The sequence below is a fragment of the Schistocerca serialis genome, chromosome 1 (genome assembly GCF_023864345.2).
Source record: "Schistocerca serialis cubense isolate TAMUIC-IGC-003099 chromosome 1, iqSchSeri2.2, whole genome shotgun sequence".
Taxonomy (NCBI): Eukaryota; Metazoa; Arthropoda; class Insecta; order Orthoptera; family Acrididae; genus Schistocerca; species Schistocerca serialis.
The window spans coordinates 136,934,272-136,957,571 of NC_064638.1; the positions used below are offsets into that span (position 1 = coordinate 136,934,272).

The 23,300-nt window shown below is 41.9% G+C and overlaps 1 pseudogene; it reads right to left on the reverse strand.

Moving 5' to 3' along the window:
- Positions 1–2,790: 2,790 nt before the first annotated feature.
- LOC126426590 (5S ribosomal RNA) lies at positions 2,791–2,908 on the reverse strand (annotated as a pseudogene).
- Positions 2,909–23,300: the final 20,392 nt, after the last annotated feature.

Consider the following 23,300-nt stretch of genomic DNA (forward strand, 5'->3'; position numbering starts at 1 on the left):
GCCGCAAGGCCGTTGCCATTCATATAACAAAGCGAACTAAAACTTCATTTGTTGTAGCTAAGATGAGCCATCTCCCAGAGCTATCAAAGACTCCATAGTTATGGCCAGGCGGTTGCAGTTTTCTCTGCTCATAGCACGTAGTATGAACCTGCGATGGTTTGTCTTTTACGAATATAATGTATCAGCACCACACGCTACCAATTCCATAAACACTCATCATCACCTTGCCCGATGTGTGCGGCTGATCCCGGCGGAGTCCTCCCTTGGGCATGGATGTCTGTGTTTGTCCTTAGGATAATTTAGGTTAAGAAGTGTGTAAGCTTAGGGACTGATGACCTTAGCAGTTAAGTCCCATAAGATTTCATACACATTTGAAGATTTTGCCCGATGATTGTTGGGTCATTGCCTTTCCGGCGGTGGTGAATTCTCATGTTTCTACTGCTCGTTTGGCTGCTATCTCTCGTGGATATGATGACACACTCAGCAGTCGTCCATTGGGATTAGGTACCTGAAGGAGTCATCTGTATTACCGTGACACGGCGGCAAATTACGCCGCTGCCACTGTCCGCCGGGCTTTTTGAATGGGTGTAAGCAGTCGCGGATACCAGCGGGCGGCCATGTTTGTTTGTCATGATCAAAACGTGCAGGATGCTGAAGACTGACCCATGACTGACTTTCACACTTCCCGGTATCGCCTTGATTCTGATACACCGCCATCCAATAACTGGGACTGTGCTCGTCTTGGGATTCCTGGTTCTTCGCAGTGAGTAGGTCTGCCACTTCGTTCTTCGTCATTCAGGCTTTTTTGACCAGACTGGACACGTGTCCGTCACGTAGAGACTGTGTCATATGATGTTGCATTGTTACCGTACACATACACCAATCCAGATTGGATTGTTGCAGCGTTCTTACCCTTCAGAAGTACAAAACGAACAATCGGACGATACTCCACGTCATCAATGGGCTGAGCCATTTGATTTTGGCTCCTCTAGCAGCGTGTTACGGTGCTGTGGCGTGGAGGTTTCATTGAGTATCAGAACTGAGGTATCATGCAAACCAACGAACAAAACTCATTACGTAACTTAGTTTTTTTTCAAGCTCGGTATTATGGCTATGGCTTTGCTGGATAGGTTCGTTTACATTTGGTGAGATGACACACAAAGGTGAACATGTCCAGGGTGCTAAAAAGAATGAGATACAAAATGGAACAGTGTACATAGTGTAAGTGGAATCTAAATTCGGACATGTTCCAAGACAGAAACCTGTGAAAATGTCTGATTCAGAGCAAACACGAACGTTTCATTATATAGATTTCGTGTAAAGAAGAATTAGTCCATTACGGCCAATACAAGTCACTGATTCAAGTCACGGCCAGACGTTCCCTCGCAGAGTAGCTATTAGCATCGGTTTGTACTTCTGCGTTCGCTCGTAATGATATTGCATAGTACTAACATTATTTATTTATTTATTTATTGCTTATAAACTTGACGAGTTTAGGACCTCAAGGCGCTCTCTTACATCTGATCAGGAACAATACATAGAAAACAATCACATTGGTAATTATTATTACGTCAGTGTGGTAACGAGGAAGTAAAACGGATGAAGTGAAACGGTTTCACTGGGTTTTAAAATATTATAAATAATTGTGAAGCAACAATAAAATCAAAATTTTTAGTAAAACACTGAAAAGGAATATCAATATTGCAGTTGACACTTTATAATTTTTTTCCATGATATCATACACTAAAGTGTTACAAACATGGGCCGCGCGGGATTAGCCGAGCGGTCTTAGGCGCTGCAGTCATGGACTGTGGGGCCGGTCCTGGGGGAGGTTCGAGTCCTTCCTCGGGCATGGGTGTGTGTGTTTGTCCTTAGGATAATTTAGGTTAAGAAGTGTGTAAGCTTAGGGACTGATGACCTTAGCAGTTAAGTCCCATAAGATTTCACACACATTTGAACATTTTTTGTAACAAACATGTTAGCAAGCATTGACAATAAGATGTAAGGTACTTAGCGAAAACGGTCAATTATTTTTGAAAATCATTCGAAGCCGAACAAGTCCAAATGACTCATGCAAATGAGGACATATCCATATTTAAATGTACGTTTTAAAGAAATGTTTTCGTTGTAGCTTTGATTTACAGATATGAACTGCCTTTTGGCACAAAAGTAAAGATGTTTGCATTGAAATACGTTGCTTTCATTCATATTTATGGCTGAAATAAGTTTTACGTTTCTTGCGAAAAACTACATTGGCTGGACATGTTCGTCTTTCCATGTCACCTGCCTATTTGTGACCTACGTCAATAACATTGACTCCTTTGCATCCTGTGTCTAATTCTGACGCGTTTTGCTTCCATCACGTGACTCATCTCACTGATCTATCCATTATTTCACAACGAGCCACGCCCCCTTGTCTATGATGACGTCAAGCCCAACTTTCCCCTTTCCCTAACCTTACCTTCCCTCCACCCCCCGCACCCCCCTCACCCACCCCCTACCCCGCCTCTCCCGATTACAGTTTAGCAAATAAAATGAAACAACCAATCAAAATCCAAGATAGTGGAAATTATCCATTTCTGCTATTATGCACTCCGTCATCAGGCTACGAGGGGCCTACCGGGACCATCCGACCGCTGTGTCATCCTCAGTGGAGGATGCGGATAGCAGGGACGTGGGGTCAGCACACCGCTCTCCCTGCCGTTATGATGGTATTCTTGACCGAAGCAGCTACTATTCGGTCGAGTAGCTCCTCAGTTGGCATCACAAGGCTGAGTGCACCTCGAAAAATGGCAACAGCGCATGGCGGCCTGGATGGTCACCCAGCCAAGTGCCGAGCACGCCCGACAGCACTTAACTTCGGTGATCGCACGGGAACCGGTGTATCCACTGCGGCAAGGCCGTTGCCTATGCTATTACGAAAATTTAGAAAAAAATTAATACAGATGAGAGTAGGATTCGTGCTTCGAGAGCTCTGTAGAAACTTAATTACGTAACAATGGTTTCCAAAATTAAAGCAACAAACCAATATTTCTGCATCCTGTGTCTAATTTACGATATAATCATACAAACTGTGTATCATATGTCCGTACGATTGTGTTCTGCACGGAAGATGGCATTTCGGTCAATGGACAACCATTACAACTATGACGCCGGACCACCTCTGAGAGGAGGTAGTGTTTACCGGGTAGTCCTACATCCACACTCGCTGTGCTGTATAGCCAAACAGAAGATGCCTACCAGACTCTCTGTAGTGGAAATCCACAGAAAGAAAGGAAGCAGGACAGTTGCAAAATTGATTTGTCTCGATGGCTTAATGTGAATCGTTCTGTTGTTGAATCGTTCTGTTGTTCGTCGGATGTGGAAACAGTTTATAGAGACAGAAACTGTATGCCGAAGACCAAGAAAGGCCCGACCACGTGTGACTTCAGGAAAGAGGACCGTTCTTTGGCGTAAGGGCACGACAGTACCGCCTTAGTACTGCACAGCAACTGGCATGAGAGCTCGCAGCAGCCACTGGACGTGTTGTATCGAGGAGAAGGGTCTGCAGAAGGCATCGGCAGAGTGGCATTCACTGTCGGAGACATGCATCTTCACAGAAGGGAACGTCTACATTGGAATCATCAACATGCCATCTGGACGGTCGAACAGTGAAACAAAGTTGTTTTCACATATGACTCCCAATTTAATATGGAGAGCGATTCTCAATGGATTCGGATCTGGAGGGAAAGTGAAACACGATTTCGGCGCCAAAACATTGTGGAAAGAGACTGATATCGAGGAGGATCCCTAATGGGATGGGCAGTGATTACATTTACCACTCGAACCACTCGTCATGGAACTGTATGGATGAATCGGCAAGGTTTAACTGCCGTCAGGTATCGTGACGAGATCGTGGGACCTCATTTGCGGTTGTTGCGAGGTCCTGTGAGCCGTAATCCTGAGTTCCGATTTAGTCTGGAGAGTGATTCTCAATGGATTCCCTTTCAAGATGTCGGCCCCAGGAATTCCAAGACGTTCGAGAATGTTTTAATTTTAAGTATGCGTACTTCTGTATTCGCTACTGAAATTCTTCCTTTATTTTTTTCATTTTGTATTTATATTAACATGCTATGCTAACTGGAAATTGCAGATGCATTGACTTCGTGAGCTATCGTCGTTTTTGAGATTAATGAGACGTTTTGGCAGAAATCTCTAGCTAGGAAAACGGTACAGCCGGCCATAGGACTACTGTTGTTACGCAAATGCTGACTCCTTCTCTGGAATGCTTCAACGATATTTCTTGGGATATCGAAACCTCATCGCAAACAATGGAAGTGCAATCCTGTATCAATTAGCAGTATTACTTTAAAACATTACAGATGCTATAAGTGTGGCATGCATAGACTGTTAGGGAACGTTTGTATGTAGAATGAACAGTTCGCGAAGGACCGGCGTGTCTCATAGTGGGACGACCTTACGCCTGGCACTGCTAGATGGCAAAGGCGCCGTTTTCACAGCAGCAAGGTACTTCATTTCATCGTAGATCAGTCTGTTACCACGAAATATTTGTAAACTGTATACAAAAATCTTCCTTCTGAATCACTCTGTCTCTTATTGATAAGCAGATCAAAACCCCCACAGTGTTTCTTCAGATTTTTGACGGATAACGAATGCAATGTAAGTTTCTAGTGGCAAAAATATTGTTTATATGATATAATTACAGATGAACAATTTTCGGATTTTTTTCTTTACTTTCAGCGTGAAGGCTTGCTTCTTCCCAAATTTAATGATTGTAGGTCAACAGGAAGTCCATAAAGGTTTTAATGAGTGAGTTTGCGAGTATCAAAAATGGCCATGGCTTCATTTGCATTGACTTAAAAACTTAAATATTTTACACCGTCAACGGATCATAGCTTCAGTATGTGCCATAAATCCCGATCGTGATAGAATGGTCTTAACAGTCACACAGACAGACAACAGACAGACGGAAACAATGTGACCCTGTACTGTTTCCGTTCTTATCTAGTGAAGTGCGGAACCCTAAAAATATGCGATGCCACCTTCCGGCCTTATATTTAGATTGTTTGCTTCATTTTATTACCACATTGTGATTGGAAGTGGGGGCGAGGGGGAAGAGGGAAAGGGGGTGTGACTTGGTGACGTCATTGATAAGGGACGTGGGTCGTGACGTCATCGTGGAGAACGACAAGGCCTCAGCCACGTAATGTGAACCAAAACTCTAGATCACAGTCCAGAGGTGCCTTTAAGTGTACTACCTGCGCTGATATTCAAAACTTTACAACTAACCCCCATGCAGTGCTTGAAGGCATTACATCACATTCAACCCAAGTAGTTATCTGATGGACAGTTCTCGAAACAGCACGCCGGCTGTATCCGACTGGACAAAGTTACTGAAATAAAGCGACACGTCGCAGTTGATTACCTGTAGTGAGTGAGTGAATGTGTGTGTGTGTGTGTGTGTGTAAAAAGGTGTTATCGTCGCAGTTGGCCTGGTAAACAAGCTTTGCCGAGACGAGGTCTGCCTGATGGGATCGGTAGCAGCACCTGACAGAGCCCATTAGCAGTATTAGGAGCACCGGGAACCGAGCGGGTACACAGCTCAGGACCCCATTCTGCTGCAGCCGGCGCGGCTCGGGCAGATCCCAATTCATCGGTTCGCTGGGCCACAGCGCCGCTCGGCGCTGCGCCTGTATTGAAGCATGCAATGGAGCAGCCGGGGAAACAATACGAGACACTGGGATAATATGTGTCCCGGACTGCATCGATCAGGCGGGACGCGCGCGCCGCGTGCACCCGTAATAACAGAAAGCGGGCGCGTATTTCACCCGTGAAGACTGCCCGTAACTACACGGCACAGGCTGGGCTGGCCGCGGGCGTTACGCCCGGCCGTACTCTCTGGAACGGGCAAATGCTGTGGGTGGCTGCACCGTGACGACGTAGTCGCGCCTAGTTTCACCGATAAACAACAGGTGGAAATGGCATAGTACATGCATATGCAGAAGGTATGGGGAAAAAATCTGCCATCACTCACAAGTACCGTAGTTTATGGACTATAAGACACAGCTTATTTTATAAGCAATTTTTTTAAAACTAATATTTTTACAAGTTTTATTATCAGAGTGCAAAACCAGGCTAAAAAAATTAGTTTACAAAACCGAATTCACCTTTAAAATCCCTGAAAATCGCTTCACATCGTCTACTTCGTGGTCCCGATTTCTGACGTAGGTTTATCGTTAACGTCATATCTGCTTCTCTTCTTTTCTTCGCTCTTTCTTCGGTTTACTCTCCTAGTTCATATTTTGTTCTCATTAGAATGCTCTCTCCATTCAATGAATCCTGTAATTCTTCCTCACTTTCACTGAGGGCAGAAATGTCATCAGCGAATCTTATCACTGAGATCCTTTCTGCCCGAATTTTAATGCCACTACTGAACCTTTCTTTTATTTCCGTCATTGTTTGGCCGTAGGGCAGAGAGACTGGATCTCTGTGTTAAAATGTTTCTAATCCGAACACTTCATTCGTAATCTTCCTGTCTTATTATTCCCACTTGGTTCTTGTACATACTCCATATTAACCGTCTTTCCCTACAGCTTACAAATAGTTTTCTAAGAATATAGAACATCTTGTACCATTTTACATCGTCGAAGGGTTTTTCTAGATGAATTCTATATAGTGTCTTGGTTTCTCTTAAGTCTTGCCTGCATTATCAAGTACGACGTCAAAACCAAAGTGATCGCGACCTAACAGATCCTCAGTTGTCTTTTTTCTTCATCTGTATGTTACTGAGCTGTTAAGACGAGACCGCTACGGTCGCAGGTTCGAATCCTGCGTCGGGCTTGGATGTGTGTGATGTCCTTAGTTAGGTTTAAGTAGTTCTAAGTTCTAGGGGAGTGATGACCCCAGAAGTTGAGTCCCATAGTGCTCAGAGCTGTTTTTTGTTAAGACGATTGTGCGATAATTCTCGCATAAATCTGCCCTTGCTATCTTCGGGATTTTATGGATGATATTTTTCTGAAAGTCTGATGGATTGTCCCCAGAATCATGCATTCTACAAGCCATCTTGAATAGTCATTTGGTTGCTACATCACCCAACGTGTTTACAAATTCCGGTGGAAATTTTATCCATCCCTCCTGCCTTATTTTATCTCATGTCTTCCAGAGCTCTTTTGAATCCTGACTCTAATACGGGACTCCTTATGTCTTCTATAACGATCTCTTTTCGTCTTCTAGCATGTCTTCAGACTGCTCTTCCCTCTCCTACGTGCCTTCAGTGTGCTTTGTCCAACCATCCGCTCTCCCCCTTGCGTTTAACAGTGAAATTACTCTTCCATTCTTAATGTTGGCGCCCTTACTTTGGTTTCATCGAAGGGCGTTTTCATTTTTCTATATGCTGAATCAGTCCTTCCGACTATCATTTTGTTTTATTACTTCGCGTTTTTCTTGCAGCCGATTCGCCTTGCCTTCCCCGCATTCACTGTTTATTTCATTCCTAAGTGGCTTGTATTGCTACATTCCCACAGAGTTTTTCTATACTTTCTCATTTCATCGATCAACTGCAGTATTTCTTTTGTCACCTAAGATTTCTTCACAGTTGGCTTCCTTGTACCGACATTTGTCTGTCCAACTTCTGTTACTGCCCTTTAAGAGACGTCCTGAAGAAGGTGCTCCCTTGTTTTAGTGGGTTAAATGTTGAAGGTTAACAATCAGGTGTGCATAATTATATTATAGGAGGTTTCAGTCTAAACTTTAGTCATTTTCATAGGGAAATTTTCAGAAATGCACTAACCAGAGTAAAGATAGTATTGTAAAGAAAAACACTTACAAAAACATAAACTTGCTAGGATTGAACTTTTTATCTAATTGATGCCCTCTATAATTACAAGTGTTCCTTCTTGATTACTGAATATACATTATTTACGCGAATCTTGTGTATACTTTTTTTTTTGCCATACGAAGTACTCAGAATTGGGGTTACATAAGATTCAATGGCGCATTACATTCGAGTACAAACTTGAATCGTTCACCGGTATTTTTTACCCTATGAGATCTGAAGTAGCAAAACATTTACTGAACTCTACCAATAAAATATAGGTACGATATCTGTGAATTAAAGGAACGAAAACGTAAATCGGGTAAGAGGTTACCGAGTTAAAAGAACTGGTATTATTTCCAGTTCTGAATTCTGTTCAGAAGCGGCAGAACAAAATCCATTGCTGCCACGAGAGGAAATTTTCTTTAGACGTCGGTTCAAATAGAACATGTCTTTTTTTGTTTTTTATTTGCTCGTTGAAATTTAGGTAAAAGAACTGGTATATATTTCCATTTCTGAATTCTGTTCGCAAGCATCAGAACAAAATCCATTACTGCCACAAGAGGAAATTTTCTTTAGTCGTCGGTTCAAATAGAACGTGTCGGTTTGTTTTTGTTTTTTATTTGCTCATTGAAATTTAGGTACCATCTCGCACATTACAACGCATTGGTGTACTTCTCAACGTCCTTTCATTGTTGATGGCCTACTACAGTACTTCGTATTGTGTTTGCATTAGGTAGCCACGAAATGGAAGGCAAGCAGAGAAGAATATCGTGTGAAACTAGTTGTAAGTGTTAAGTAATTCTTTATGCTGAAAAATATTGTAACAGAAGGGCAGGAAGAGAGTTCAATGTAGCTGAGAGTAACGTTCGCTTATGGAAGAAACAGAAGTTGGGATTATTTGCAGCTACCGCTACTAGAAAGACATTCACTGGACCTCGCAAAGGAAGACATCCTGACGTTGAAGTAAGTGTTCTGAAATTCGTTCGAGAGGGGAGGAAGAATGGGCAACCTGTGACAAGTGACGCCATAATAAAAAGACCAGAATAGGTGGCTGCAGCTCTTACTGTACTGAAGCAAGAGTTAAAGGCTAGCCGAGGATGGGTTGATCGCTTTATGAAACGAGCGGGCTTATTTCTGCGACGCAGTACAATACTTGCCAAAAGCTTCCACAGGATTTTGAGAATAAACTTCAAGAATTTCAGCGGTATGTTATCACACTTCGGAAAGAGAAGAATTTTTCGATGGGCAAAATAGGCAACGCTGATGATACTCCAATTTGGTTTGATATGCCACTTAATTACACGATTGACGAGAAGGGTACAATAGAAGTTACAGTCAAATCATCTGAGTGTGAAAAACAGGGTGTAACAGTGATGCTGGCAATCAAAGCAGATGGGAATAAACTTCCTCCTTTTTTAATCTTCAAGCGAAAAACAAGCCCCAAGACTCCAAAAATGAAAAGCTATTCCCTGTTCGTAATCAAGAGAACGGATGGTTGACTAAATAAAACTTTGATGGTTGACTGGCTCCGAAACGTGTGAGAACTCCGTCCTGGTGGGTTTTTCAAGCAACCATCAATGATTTGTCTTGATGTATTTCATGGTCATATCAGTGACGACGTAAAATAAAAGTTCCACGCCTACCCAGTGACCTTGTTATTTTTTCCTAGGAGAATGACTTCTGTGTTACAACCCCTGAACGTTAGTACAAGTAAACCTTTCAAGGGTTACATTCAGGAAAATTTTGCGAACCAAAACTTAAACGTGTTACATCCTACTTTTTTGCGCACTGGGTTTCGGCAGCCTGGAAACGCATCGAAGCACCAGTGATCGTAAAATCATTCAAGAGATGCTGTATTTCAAATACTTTGAATGGCAGTGAAGACGGTGTGCTCTGGAACGACACCGAGGGTGGCGGGAAAGGAGGAGATGAATCTATTTCTGATGTAGTCTTCCGAGGATTCCAGTAATGATGGCTCAAATGGCTCTGAGCACTATGGGACTTAACTTCTTAGGTCATCAGTCCCCTAGAACTTAGAACTACTTAAACCTAACTAAGGACATCACACACATCCATGCCCGAGGCAGGATTCGAACCTGCGACCGTAGCGGTCGCGCGGTTCCAGACTGTAGCGCCTAGAACCGCTCGGCCACCAGTAATGATGACGTTAGTGAATAATGATGAGTAACGCCTGTAACTGACAGTATGTTTCTTTGTATGTCGGGTAGGTAACCAAGTTAGGCGTTCGTTTATAATAATGAAAGTGTCACCAAATAAAAATAATTGTTGTTTTTTATAGTTCATGTATACATTCACTATTGTTTGAAATAAAGTTAGCATTGCAAAATCATTTTCAACAAAACAAAAATATCCTAATAGCGGTGTGGCAAAAATTACTTTTTTTTATTAATTTAATTTTTAAAATTGGGGTACGCATTACATTCGATGGAGCATTAGATTCGCGGAAGTACGGTACAGTGAACACTTTGTTGAACTGTGGTGAAAGATATAAATGACATGTCACTGACACTAGGCGCTCGGTCACTTCTTTACCTGCATGTTAGCTCTCCACCCCTCACACTCCTAAATAATTGTCTTTAATTTCATTTGCGGCTGCTGGCGACAGTCAAAATACAGCGAGAGATTGTGGAAGTTTACAACATACGTAAATTTGTAGCTGAAAATTAGGTAACTACTCAATATAAATTGTAAATACAATGGTATGTTCCAGTGTATGTGTGTATTTTGCCACTTGGTGGGTCCTCAGGCCTGTCGCTGCGTGTGGTACTTCTCTTTGCATACAACGCCATTTGTACTACTGTTCTAGTCAGCGTGGAAATGTCGATGCAGAAATCATGATACATTCAGTGGTGCTTGGCGGGGAAACGTTACAGTCCATTAGGACCATACGTGGAAGACTGTGGCCGGGTGTTCCAGCACCCGCTCGTCACTCTGTATGAGTCACTTCTGTCCATTAATTCAACAAAGATGTAGCAATGTACAGTGCATCAACCAAAATGCCACAGTATGACAAACATTTTCCTATAGAACGGCCATCCTACCAGTCCTAACCGATTCTCGCGCTGGCAATGGGCCGCTGGATGTCGGCAAGATGTGATGACTGGGAGAGTGATAACAGATAGGTATTGCATCTTGCCTGTCATCACAGTGCTTGCACGACTGTGGAACGTTCTGCTTCTCTGCTTCTCTGTCAGACAGGAAGTTGCACTTACCTGTTAAACCTGTGCCCGGGCCATGACGGCGTCGGTATTCTTCACTTGCTGCAAGTATTCTGTCGCCGAAATTGATATTGCAATTAATGAGAAAGGGTTAGTGGGAACGCTATAGATCGGTAACGGCCAGTAAATAGATTAACTTTGAATATGATGCAAAAGAAGATATAAATGTGAAGTAATTGCGTTACAGTGTTGTAAGTCCGCTCACAGTTTTGAGTACATTGGCAGCTGCCATCATGCTGATGGGACAAGTAATGAAAGTAGAAACTCATCGAGTCGCAGTGGAAACTAAACAAGAATACGTCCAATCCTTAGAGAAATCGAGAATTGTTTAACCGGGATGAACCAAGATAACGAGAGATGTTCGCCATTAATTCGGAAATACGATCACAGAGACAGCTGCCGAACGACAAACCATACTGCAACAAGATTCGGGGAGTCGAGATAAAGGAAAATCGCGTGCGATCGGCGCGACTGCAGGGATGCAACCATTTTAGATGTTGCAGAGTTTCCTGTCGCTGGACGGGACGGACTTCCGCCAAAGCATCTCCCTGGATGATGGAAGACAGTGCTTGCATAGCAAAAAGGAGGTCACTTCCGCAGTCCTACTATCCCTGGTGTGAAGATGATTAGGATCTGCAACAGAATGAGAGTGGACAGCGGCTCTCCCATGCTGTTTTGTTACTCGTAAACTAGGGAGCCAAACCGCAACGTATGACTGCGGTCAACGTGTAGGGGGGACGGAACCTTTGCTGCTGCCTTGGGCCGATGGGGTCGGCAAGCACTCACGTTGGCACGCCTGGTTGGACAACAGTTCACCGAACGATGAAGGAACCAGTGTTCCTCTGCGACGGCGCGACGTCCACTTAAATCCAAACTTAACGGCCCCGGAACTTTGCAGGTTTTCGCCATTTTGCGTACTTTCTAAATTAATTAAGTGGTACACGTGAAACTTATATTGCTCCGTCCAAACGATAGTCTTCCATGCAGGCAAGACATCGGTGGTGTCCGCAAATTGAAGAAAATTAACCTTCCTACAATAAAATGATTGATTTAATCTAACAATGGACTCGCATTCGAGAGGACGACGGTTCAAACCAGCATCTGGCCATCCTGACGTAGGTTTTCCGTGATTTCCCTAAGCCCTTCAGGCAAATGCCGATGTGATTCCTTTGAAAGGGCACGGCCTATTTCCTACCACATTCTTCCCTAATCCTAGCTTGTGCGCCGTCTCTAATTACCTCGTTGTTGACGGGAAGCTAAACTCTAATCTCCTGCCTCCCCGATTTAGTTTAATACTTCTTATCTAATTAACAGCCCACTCTGAGATATCTATCAGTGAACTTAGAATTTTGCAAACAACTGCAGCCTATGATTGAAATTACGAAATAAAATTTTTTGTCTCTCTTTCTTTGTGGTAGGGACTGCCCTGGACATCCATCATGACCTCGCCACGCGTGCTGCGCCCTTTGACAACGTTTCCGTGTCACAAAGAGATAATAGTTGTTCCTTTATGCCGACAAAAGATACTGGTTGCGTTATCGTGCATAGATTGCATTGCCACGCCGAAATTCACAAGCCGAATCGATATCACAGATGCTGAAGAGGTCTCTCCGCAATCCGCAACGACGTATGTGAGGTGCTCCTGAAGACCACACCCCCCTCTCAGCACTGCACCACCCTCTCACTGAGGTCAATATAGTGTCGAGGTAGCAAGATCTTGGTCCCAGTTCGAGACCTCAGCTACGGCAGTCAACATCATCGAGTAGGACAGTGACAGTTCTAAAGTTTCCAATGAGCTTCTAAAGTTGAATATTTTGCCTCAATTGAACAGTTTGTCAATTAGTACATCAAGTGATGCTTTGCTAGTTCATGACAGTTGTAAATTATCCCGTACTCCTATTGCAATGAAGTATGTCAAAGTTAAGTACATCTTTTATTCATTTATGTACTAAAGTGCACTATTATTTCATGTGTTCTGGTGCGATGAGCCTTCTCTCAGAGCAATCAAAGAACCCACAGTTGTCGCCGGATGATTGTCGTTTCATCTCATCACAACAGAGGTAGTTTATTTCCATTTCCAACTTCCCTTAACACCTCTCCACTGATTGAGCTTGGGGAAAGCCTGACCTGTCTGAAGACACACAAGAGCATTTGCTTCTATATCTATGTATGCAACGTCTGTCTGCAGTGTTAATCACTTTCCGGCAATTAAATGTACTGCATATTCATCGAGGAGGAATTCATTGAGGTATGTTTTTTGTGTTCCAATTTTCGTAAATGTCGTCTACGGATACCAACAGCAGTAATATACGTGAAAAATAATAAAGACGATTTCATATCAGGAAGATGTAAGGCAAGGCTTCCAATGCTGCGACTGGCGAAAGATTTGTTGATTTTTTCGGCATTGTCTATTTGTTTGTCCTCATTAAACATAAACATGAAATCATTGAACAGACTGATAATGCAATCCACACCAACCTATTTTTTGCCCTCACCTTCTTTATTTGAGCAAAATTGTTACAAAAATGTGAGCATGCCTCTCTCTGCATCCGCTCACCATAACATCTACAAGTAGTACAAAATTATTCCTGACTCCATTTATAGCCGCGTGGGATAGCCGCTTCTAGGACGCCTTGTAACGCTTCACACGGCTCCCCCCGTCGGTGGTTCGAGTCCTCTCTCGGGCATGGGTGTTGAAACGTCCCCTTTGAACAATTATACATGACTGTGCTTAAACTGACATAAAATATTTTTAGCGCAACGCAATCTGACTATCAAAGATCCCTGCAAAAGAATGGCCCTGACTAACATTAAACTATACCTTTCACAAATCACTTACCTCACAAAAATCTTCGCTGCTCAAGCTACTGCAATACAACGAGCGCCACTACCGCCAGCTAAATAAAAGATTCAAACTATGGAAGGCACTAACTACTGATAGGGATAGTTAGCAAATGAAAGATATTAATAGAGAACGAACAATGTATTTACCTTAATATCATCACAAGTCATAATATATATATCAGTTCATGACAAATTACAAATCTCCGCCATCTCTCTCCCCACATCCACCACTGCTGGCGGCTCACCTCCAACTGCGCAACGCTACGCGCTGTTCACATCCAGCTGCCGCTGCCCAACACTACAATGGCGAGTATTACAACAATGCAAAGCAGCCACAGACTGCACACAGCACAGCCAGTGATTTTCATACAGAGGTGGCGTTACCATAAAAAAACCTAAACAGCCTACTTAACGTTGCCAACAAGAAAATATAAACAGCCTACTTACATAGAGAAAACATAAACAGCCTACTTACAGTGTGTATGTTGTCGTTAGCGTAAGTTAGTTTTAGATTAAGTAGTGTGTAAGCCTAGGGACCGATGGCTTCAGCAATTTGGTCCCATAGAACCTACCACAAATTTCCAATTTCCTTCATTTATTTTAAGACAGCTGAAAGTGAGATGGTTGCAGAGATAAAATTGCTCAAGTGACCGCCTAATCGATAACAAAGGTTCTTGACGAGAAAAAGAGTGAAAAAGCGCTGCATAAAACGACAAAACTGAGCGGGAAATGTGTGGTGTACTACAGGAGACATATTACCAACACAGTAAATCGTATGGCAAGAAGCAATCGACAAAGTGAAAGATGGCAATGCTTATGTTGTGGATTGAAATAATTACATTTATAAAAACTGTTGAAATGATTTGTTGTTACAGGAAGTGTAGTATTTGACGTAAGGATAAACAAGCAAATCTGAAACCAAAGAAGAATAGCAGCACAAAGTACAGTCATAATTTTACTTTTAAATACGAAAATGTACATTACCGTAAGGAATGAAAGCATTCTATGCAGAAAATATTGTAAACAAAGACAAAGAATATATCAGAAATAAACTGAAACACAAAACAAAGCTTCCATAAAAATAGTGCCATATACAGACACAAAACTGACGGATGAAACAGTGCGTCTGAAGTGAGTAGTGTATAGAAGTGAAACATGAACTGTTTGATGTCTGAAGAAGAAGAAAAATTTGAAAGCATTTGCAACCTGGTGCTAGAGAAGGATATGATAGTTTAGTAAACAGAACAATTATGAAATGAACAAGTGTGACAAAGTTCGAAGGCTCTTCTTAAGGATCAGTTATTCGCTCAGACGCGTGGTACATTACTCATGAAAAGTCACTTCAAGGAGCAGTAGAGCGGAAACATTGTAGATACAGTCTAGGATAAGAATATGTAAATGCGATCATCGAATAGGTCTGAAGCAGTGCCCAAAGATCAAGTATAATCGAAAAAAGAGGGAAGTGGAAAGGGATGAGGTAAGCGGCAATTGAAAATGTCCATCATGATTTCCCCACTTGACCTTTATTGAGTTTAAAATGCTTCGGTAAACATTCATATACCGGTATTCTAGTCAGGAAGCATGACTCATTTCTTGGGTACTCGTCCCAATTCTACATTAAAAGGGAGAATTATTACGAGATAGGAAGAAACTTTTTTTTCATTTACTTATTTTTATCTGTGGTTCATCACCTAGATAACTAAAATGTATGAAACGCTTTTACGTAAGACATCATGGTTATCACTTTCAGTGTACTTATCGCATTATTATAATTTTGTTTTGTTGTGGACTGACAAGACAGCCAGTCCACAGTGACGGGTAACCGAAAGGCACGCGTTTAAACTCACGCAGGCTGGCGTGAGGTCTGAAACAGGATACGTAATGAATGCTATAAAGAAAAGTACGTAGCTTCTGGAATACTTAACTTTAATCCACATTTGTAGAACATCGCTCTTGATGACACATGTTATAACCACAATATATACAGCAAAGGATTATGGCGCCTTGCTAGGTCGTAGCAATTGTAGCTGAAGGCTATGCTTACTATCGTCTCGGCAATTGAGAGCGTAATTCTCAGTGAACCATGGCTAGCAACGTCGGCTGTACAACTGGGGCGAGTGCCAGTACGTCTCTCTAGACCTGCCGTGTGGCGGCGCTCGGTCTGCAATTACTGACAGTAGCGACACGCGGGTCCGTCGTATACTAGCGGACCGCGGCCGATTTAAAAGCTACCACCTAGCAAGTGTGGTGTCTGGCGGTGACACCACATGTTTCCTACCGGTTAATGACTGATGTGACAATGCGTGTTGATATACACTTCCACCTTTTAAGGAAATCTTTTGCACTTTATGCCAGTTGCTAATTTACCTTTAAAAACTGCCCATCAGCTGATATTACAGAAGGAAATAAATATCACAGGAATAAAAAGAAAGGCCGAGTTTATGGGGAATATTAGGCAAGGAACGGAAATAGATAATTGAGTAAATTATGAAAACACATGATAAAAGTGACAAACCTACAACTTTAACTACTGTGCGTCAGTTTTCAACCGGTGTTAACTAATCTGGATGGCGAGGCACTCTAAGCACTAGCTCCAGAAACCTCATGGATCTGAAAGCATTTCGACGGGTAGTGAAGTGCTTCCGATGTTATGGGTAAGGTACTGTAGATCGATTCTCCCTTTGGTGCTCACCTTCATATCCGAGGACAATTTGCCAGTTTATTGTAGTGACGTCTTACTGTAGGACGAGACGGGAGAAAGTGGCTTTATCCATCTATTTGTGTTGCTTATGAGATGGTGCAAGCCTTTCCAGCTTAGAATCTTTTTGAAGATTGCGTGTAACGTGTCTCTTATATGCTAGCATATTTCGTTCAGGTTGTTGCCAATCTTTGAATGAAATACTGGCAGTTTTGGGAAAACAGTAAATTACACCGCAGTGCAGCTACTACAGAATCGTTAATTTAGCAGTGACACACAATACTGCAACTGCAGAACGCAGTATAAACAGAAAGATTCTTAACTTATCACTCTTACTGTGCACGTCTCGTGCAAGCGTCTGTGGCGGAGCGAATGTGCGTGTAGTGCCATGTCTGTGTTAACAATAACCGTGATGTAGATGAAACCTGCAAACCAGCCACAGAGTTGTACGCGAAAGACAAAGAAATGTACTTATGATTTTATTGTTAACTAGCTGAATAACCCAGTGTTGCCGAGGTATGCATTTATTACATCCGTCTCCTCCCTTCCCTCTTTCTGTCCACCTCCTCTTACCTTTCTCTATCCATCTCCTCTTCTGCCCTATCTCTGTCTGTCTCCTCCTCCTCCTCCATATCTCTCTCCGTTTCCTCCTCTCCCTCCGTCTGTTCTCCTCCCTCCTTTCTCTATCCATCCCACTCCCTGCTTGTATCCATCACCTCCTCTTTTATTTCCCTGTCCATCTCCTCCCCTGCCGTACCTGTGCTCACCTCCTCCTTCCCCCTCAATGTCTCCTCATCACACTCCTCTCTCTACTTTATCATGCTCTTTTCAGTAGGAGGCTGGTGGTCCTTGCTCCCGACAGTATTTCTTTCCAGGTTGTCACTAATGTATTTACCAAATTTGGGCGTAATTGTCCCAGGAGTTCAGGAGGAGCTTCTTACGCGTAGCTTTGCCTGCATACACATACGTCAAACGTATTTGAAATATTTTACACATATTTGTATACATATTCCACACGTGTCTCTAGCGAATTTCGCCCTGCAGTTACATTTTCACGCAGGTCATTGTTAATCATGCAGTATTTCCTGAACTATTTGCTGTACAGTGATATAATTATCCAGATACATCCAGTCATACATGTGGCTCTTGTCTGAGAGATGTATTGTAAATGGAGTTGCTAGTAAAGAAGTAAGAAATTAAAACGCGGTGCACGATGCGACAGTTTTTTATCCATCTCGGTGTTTATGGCGTCATACCTCCTGAAGTGTGTGTCGTACAATTATATAATGTTTTTGGTACATTCAGAGGTATATTTGAACACTGGCTCCCAAATACATCGTCAATACATTAAGTAATAAATGCTTCATGCGGCAGTTTTACTGCATGAACAGCACAAATGTAGTAGGCGATACAGGTATTACCTTTTATCGTTTTATGAGGATGTACTAAATGGAATTCTAGTGTACGGACTTTTATTTGTAACTAGATAACCAACTACGAATGTTTTAAGTTTTGTGTCCGCAGCAGTCCAAACTGTGAAACTGTGCTTTGTCTGCTGTCATTACGTGAGCGTAGGGAACGGCGATTTCAATCCTCAAAACTAATCAGATATTAATTCTTTCGATCGATAATACAATATCTGAACTCCTAGGACAAGAACCCCCAGGAATTTATTATTTTTCTGTTCTAACAGTGAAAATAACATTCATTAAGACAATCTTATACTTGACGTAAATGAAATAATTTTTATGGCTAATGCGTAAGATTTTTTCAGAATAATTAATCAGTGACTTAAAATAAAAATATTTATGACTCCAGTCTTGTTATGCGTAGCGACTATGTGTAATATATGAAGATTGCGCTGGGTAACCGCGCAGTCTGAGGCAACTTGTCACGGTCAGTGCGTCTACCCCCGTCGGAGGTTTGAGTCCTCCCTTGGGCATGGATGTGTGTGTTGTCCATAGCGTAAGTTAAGTTAGATTAAGTAGTGTGTAGGCTTAGGGACCGATAATCACAGCAGTTTGGTCCCAAGGACCCTACCACAAATATGAAGATTGTCTGTTGTGCGGAACTATGAGCCCCAGCAGTAATCAATACTTGCGCTATGTGTCCCATGAGAACTTTAAAAATCAAGTGGATACGCACAAACTGTGTTTTTCATTTTTAAAACTGTGTTAAGCAGTGGTAAATTACTCAAATCGGTGATAATTGTGTGTAATATATTAATTATTTGGTACATACATTTTAATGTCACGTACTGAATTATTGAAACAGCGTTTCAATATCTATTTGTAGTGATAAGGTATGACAGTATAATTCATTATAGTCGTGCCCAGCAGCATATAAATGAGAACTATCGGAGATTATTTCTTTCTTTCAAATAATACTGTTATCCTTGCTGCTACATTTTCAAACATTACACACCGCCACAACAGCTTTAAACAGAACCCCAAAAACCCATTACATTGGAGCGTGGGGCTGCAATACAAGTATTTTAATCAAATTTATTGTAATTAGTGTATTTCTTTTTGTGTATAGACTGCCACTGTAAATCAATAATGCCTGTTGAGCATACAAGTAATCATCGTCTTAGTTAGTAAACTGTAAGCAGTGAGCAGCCCAGTTTCGCCGATAGCGTCAGCACTAGGCTAGAGGTACTGGCAGGCACATATGACACATACACGTAACTATCACCTGTTTCCGCACAACGGGAATCGTCCTACTTAGTAAACTGTAGGCAGTGAGCAGCCCAGTTTCGATGACACATACACGTATCTTACATCTGTTTCCGCACAACGGGAATCTTGCAACGCTACAGGCAATTTTCCTTCACTCCGGCTATAAGAAGTAACAGTGTCATATTCTGGCTGTGAGAAGCATTTTCAGACATTTTCTTTTCTCTAGTGAAATGTTGTGTACAGAAACACGCATTTAGTTGTAGTAATTATTTCGTGTGTTAGTTATAGAATATTTTTGGGGATTTGAATTTGTTGTAATTGCTTTATTGAGTGAAATATTTGCTGATAAACTTGGTTAGGCCTAAGAAGCAGGCTAAAACGAATGCGCATGCTGATACATATTTAGTGTCAGATGCTCAAGCGAGCCAAATTCCGCATACTTCAGTGCAGTAGCTAGATAGCTTAAATGTTGATGATAATATTATTTTACCGGACATGTCAAGTGATATTGAAAATAAGGAGTTGCCAGTGTTGAGTGACACTCCTGTGGTGAAAGTTTTAGAAGCAAATGATAGTAATTTCACTGGGCGAGGGGCAGGACCTACCAATGCTCAAGTTATGCCATTGACAGATGGTAATATATTAGACATGTTACTCCAGAAATTGGAATTGTCAGAAAAGCAACGAAAGGAAGAAGAAGCTCTTAAAGAGCATCAGCGTTTAGAAGAAAAGGCAAAGAAAAGCGACGTAGGGGAGAAGACGCCCTTAAAGAAGAACAACGCGAATTAAAAGAACAGGAAAGGCAAAGAAAATTCTTAGAGCAAATCAATCAGGTCTTTATCCAGCGAGGCAAAGAAATCATTCAAAATATTAACCGAGTGATAAACAACAGGGATAAAGCATTGTCAGCACACTTTAATGAGGAGATAAATGCAGTTAAAGACACGATCAAACCATTGGCAAACAGTCTCACCAAAGTAAATGATATGCAGGCTGAAATCAGCAACTTAGAAACTAGCTTTAAACCGCTGACTAGTGCCGTAGGAAGAAATGAAGGTAAAATACAAACCGAAGTGAAGAAACAAGTACAAACGGAGGTAGTCAGAGTTTTCAATCAAGACAATCGAAACTTAGGGGTAATGCCAGAATCCAATAATGAAGAATCTGGTCCTGGCGGGGAAACTAAAATTGAACATTTTCCGACTGTTAGTGTTGCAGTTCAGAATAGACCTCAACATCTGCCCACTGGCCATGCCTTAAATCAAAGTAATACACAAAGTTTGCTAGCAGCTCCTGTTGCAATTTATGATAAGTCAAGCCATGATAGCCAACCTTTATCACCACAGGCACTGCTGTATACAAGAAATTCAAAGCTAGAAGCAGACTGTGCTGTAGCAAAACAAGTACACCGCCTGCATTTGAGTACTTTGATGCATGAGGAAAGCCTCATGAAACATCGTCAATTTCAGATTTTCAATGAAGAGAGCAAAAAGAATATCCACCCACTCGTATTTATACGCAATTTCAGAAGTGTCCTTTCGAAATCGTGGACTGAAGAACAGAAGATACAATTCGTGATATCACATATTGCGGGGGATGCTTCGCTTTGGACATTAAATGCTGCCGACGCTTGCCAAACTTTCAGCGATTTTGAAAGGGCATATCTTGATCAGTTTTGGTCAGCCTCGATACAAGAAAGGCTTAGAAAAATTTTTTACATTGCAGAAGTATATAATCCGAAGACAGGGCCTCTACGAAAATATTCTGAAAATACATCAATATGACTCGGTACTGGGACGAGCTGGTCACTACCCGAGATCTACTGAGAATGTTAAAAGCAAAGTTACCTTAAAGAATTTTTGTCCGTAATAGACTCACTAGACCTGGTCCATGAAGACGTACGAAAAGGTTCAGATACAGGAAATTCTAATACTAACTATTCCAATGGGAAAAGCTCTTGGAATGGGAACAACGGTACTAGCGCGAAAATAGTCCGAAGAAGAATAAAAATAAATTTAATGCTATTAACAATTACAGGGGAAAGATTAATTATCACCAGAAACAGAACAATCCCAGCAATAATGATAACCAGGCAAACCGAGATTATCAACATTCGAATGATCAGAGGCAGTATTCGAATGTGAGTACAAATAATAACCAACAAAATAATTAAAAAAGGAGAAACGATAGCAAATCGGGAAGTCTATACAAGGATAGACCAAAAAATGTGCGTAATGAAAATCAGTACTGGCGACAGCCAGGGCCGAGGCATTGGCAACCCCACTACAAATTTGCAAACCAAGGGCAGCCTCTAAATTATATACAGACTGTACCTGTACCAAACACCAAACAGTCCGTTTTCACAGTCATGGCATCCAAACAGACCACTTCCATCTAACAATACCGAGAATATAGAATAGTGGATGTATCACTGGATACGAAACAAGCAACAAAGAATCCGACAAACTAGATTTGGTCCCTGTAGGCCTTCGTCAGGAGACCGGACAACAAAATGAAACAGCAGAATACATACTATATATATATATATATATATATATATATATATATATATACGAGTGGTCTACCGGGTCCATCCGACAGCCGTGTCATCCTCAGTGGAGGATGCGGATAGGAGGGGCGTGGCGTCAGCACACCGCTCTCCCGGTCGTTATGATGGTATTCTTGACCGAAGCCGCTACTATGCGGTCGAGTAGCTCCTCAACTGGCATCACGAGGCTGCGTGCACCCCGAAAAATGGCAACAGCGCATGGTGGCCTGGATGGTCACCCATCCAAGTACCGACCACACCCGACAGCGCTTAACTTCGATGATCTATTATTTATATAGCGGAAGAGATGGAAGATAAGCCGAGGTCTGTTCATTTAAATATTGTAAAAAGTAGTCATAAGTGATCAAAAGAAAAACATAAGTACATGTTACTAAATGGAAGGCCGGCCGAAGTGGCCGCGCGGTTCTGGCGCTGCAGTCTGGAACCGCGAGACCGCTACGGTCGCAGGTTCGAATCCTGCCTCGGGCATGGATGTGTGTGATGTCCTTAGGTTAGTTAGGCTTAACTAGTTCTAAGTTCTAGGGGACTAATGACCTCAGCAGTTGAGTCCCAAAGTGCTCAAAGCCATTTGAACCATTTGAACTAAATGGAATGCTAGTGTAGAGATTTTTATTTGTAACTATATAACAAACTACGAATGTTTTAAGTTTTGTGTCCGCAGTAGTACAGAATGTGCTTTTACTGCCGCCATTACGTGAGCGAACGGAGCGGCAATTTCAAACTGCAGAACTAATCAGACATTAATTCTTTCGATCGATATTACAATATTTGAACCCCGAAGACAAGAACCTACAGGAATTTTATTATTTTTATATTCCAACAGTGAAAATAACATTCCGTAGAACAATCTTAGACGTTACGTTAATGAAATAATTTATTTGGCTGGCGCGTAAGGTTAATTTTTCTCAGAATAATTCATCAGTGACTTTAAATAAAAATATTTACGACACCGGTGTTGTTATGGGTAGACATTGTGGTGTGATATATTAATTATTTGGTGCACACATTTTAATGTCACGTACTAAATTACTGAAACAACGTTTCAGTATTCAGTTGTAGAGATAAGGCATGATAAAATAATTCATTACAGTCGGGCTCGGTAAATAAAAATTATCAGAGATTCAAATGGCTCTAATCATTATGGGACTTAACGTCTGAGGTCATCAGTCCGCTAAAGTTAGAACTACGTAAACCTAACTAACCGAAGGACATCACACATGTCCATGTCCGAGGCAGGATTCGAACGTGCGACCGTAGCAGCAGTTCGGTTCCGGACTGAAGCGCCTAGAACCGCTCGGCCATAGAGGCCGGCTTATCAGAGATTATTTATTCCTTTCAAATAATACTGTTATTCTTGCTGCTACATTTTCGAACGTTTTGCAGTAACACGTACACACCACCACAACAACTTCAAACAGAACCGCAAAAACCCATTACAGTATTCGCGTGTCCTGAG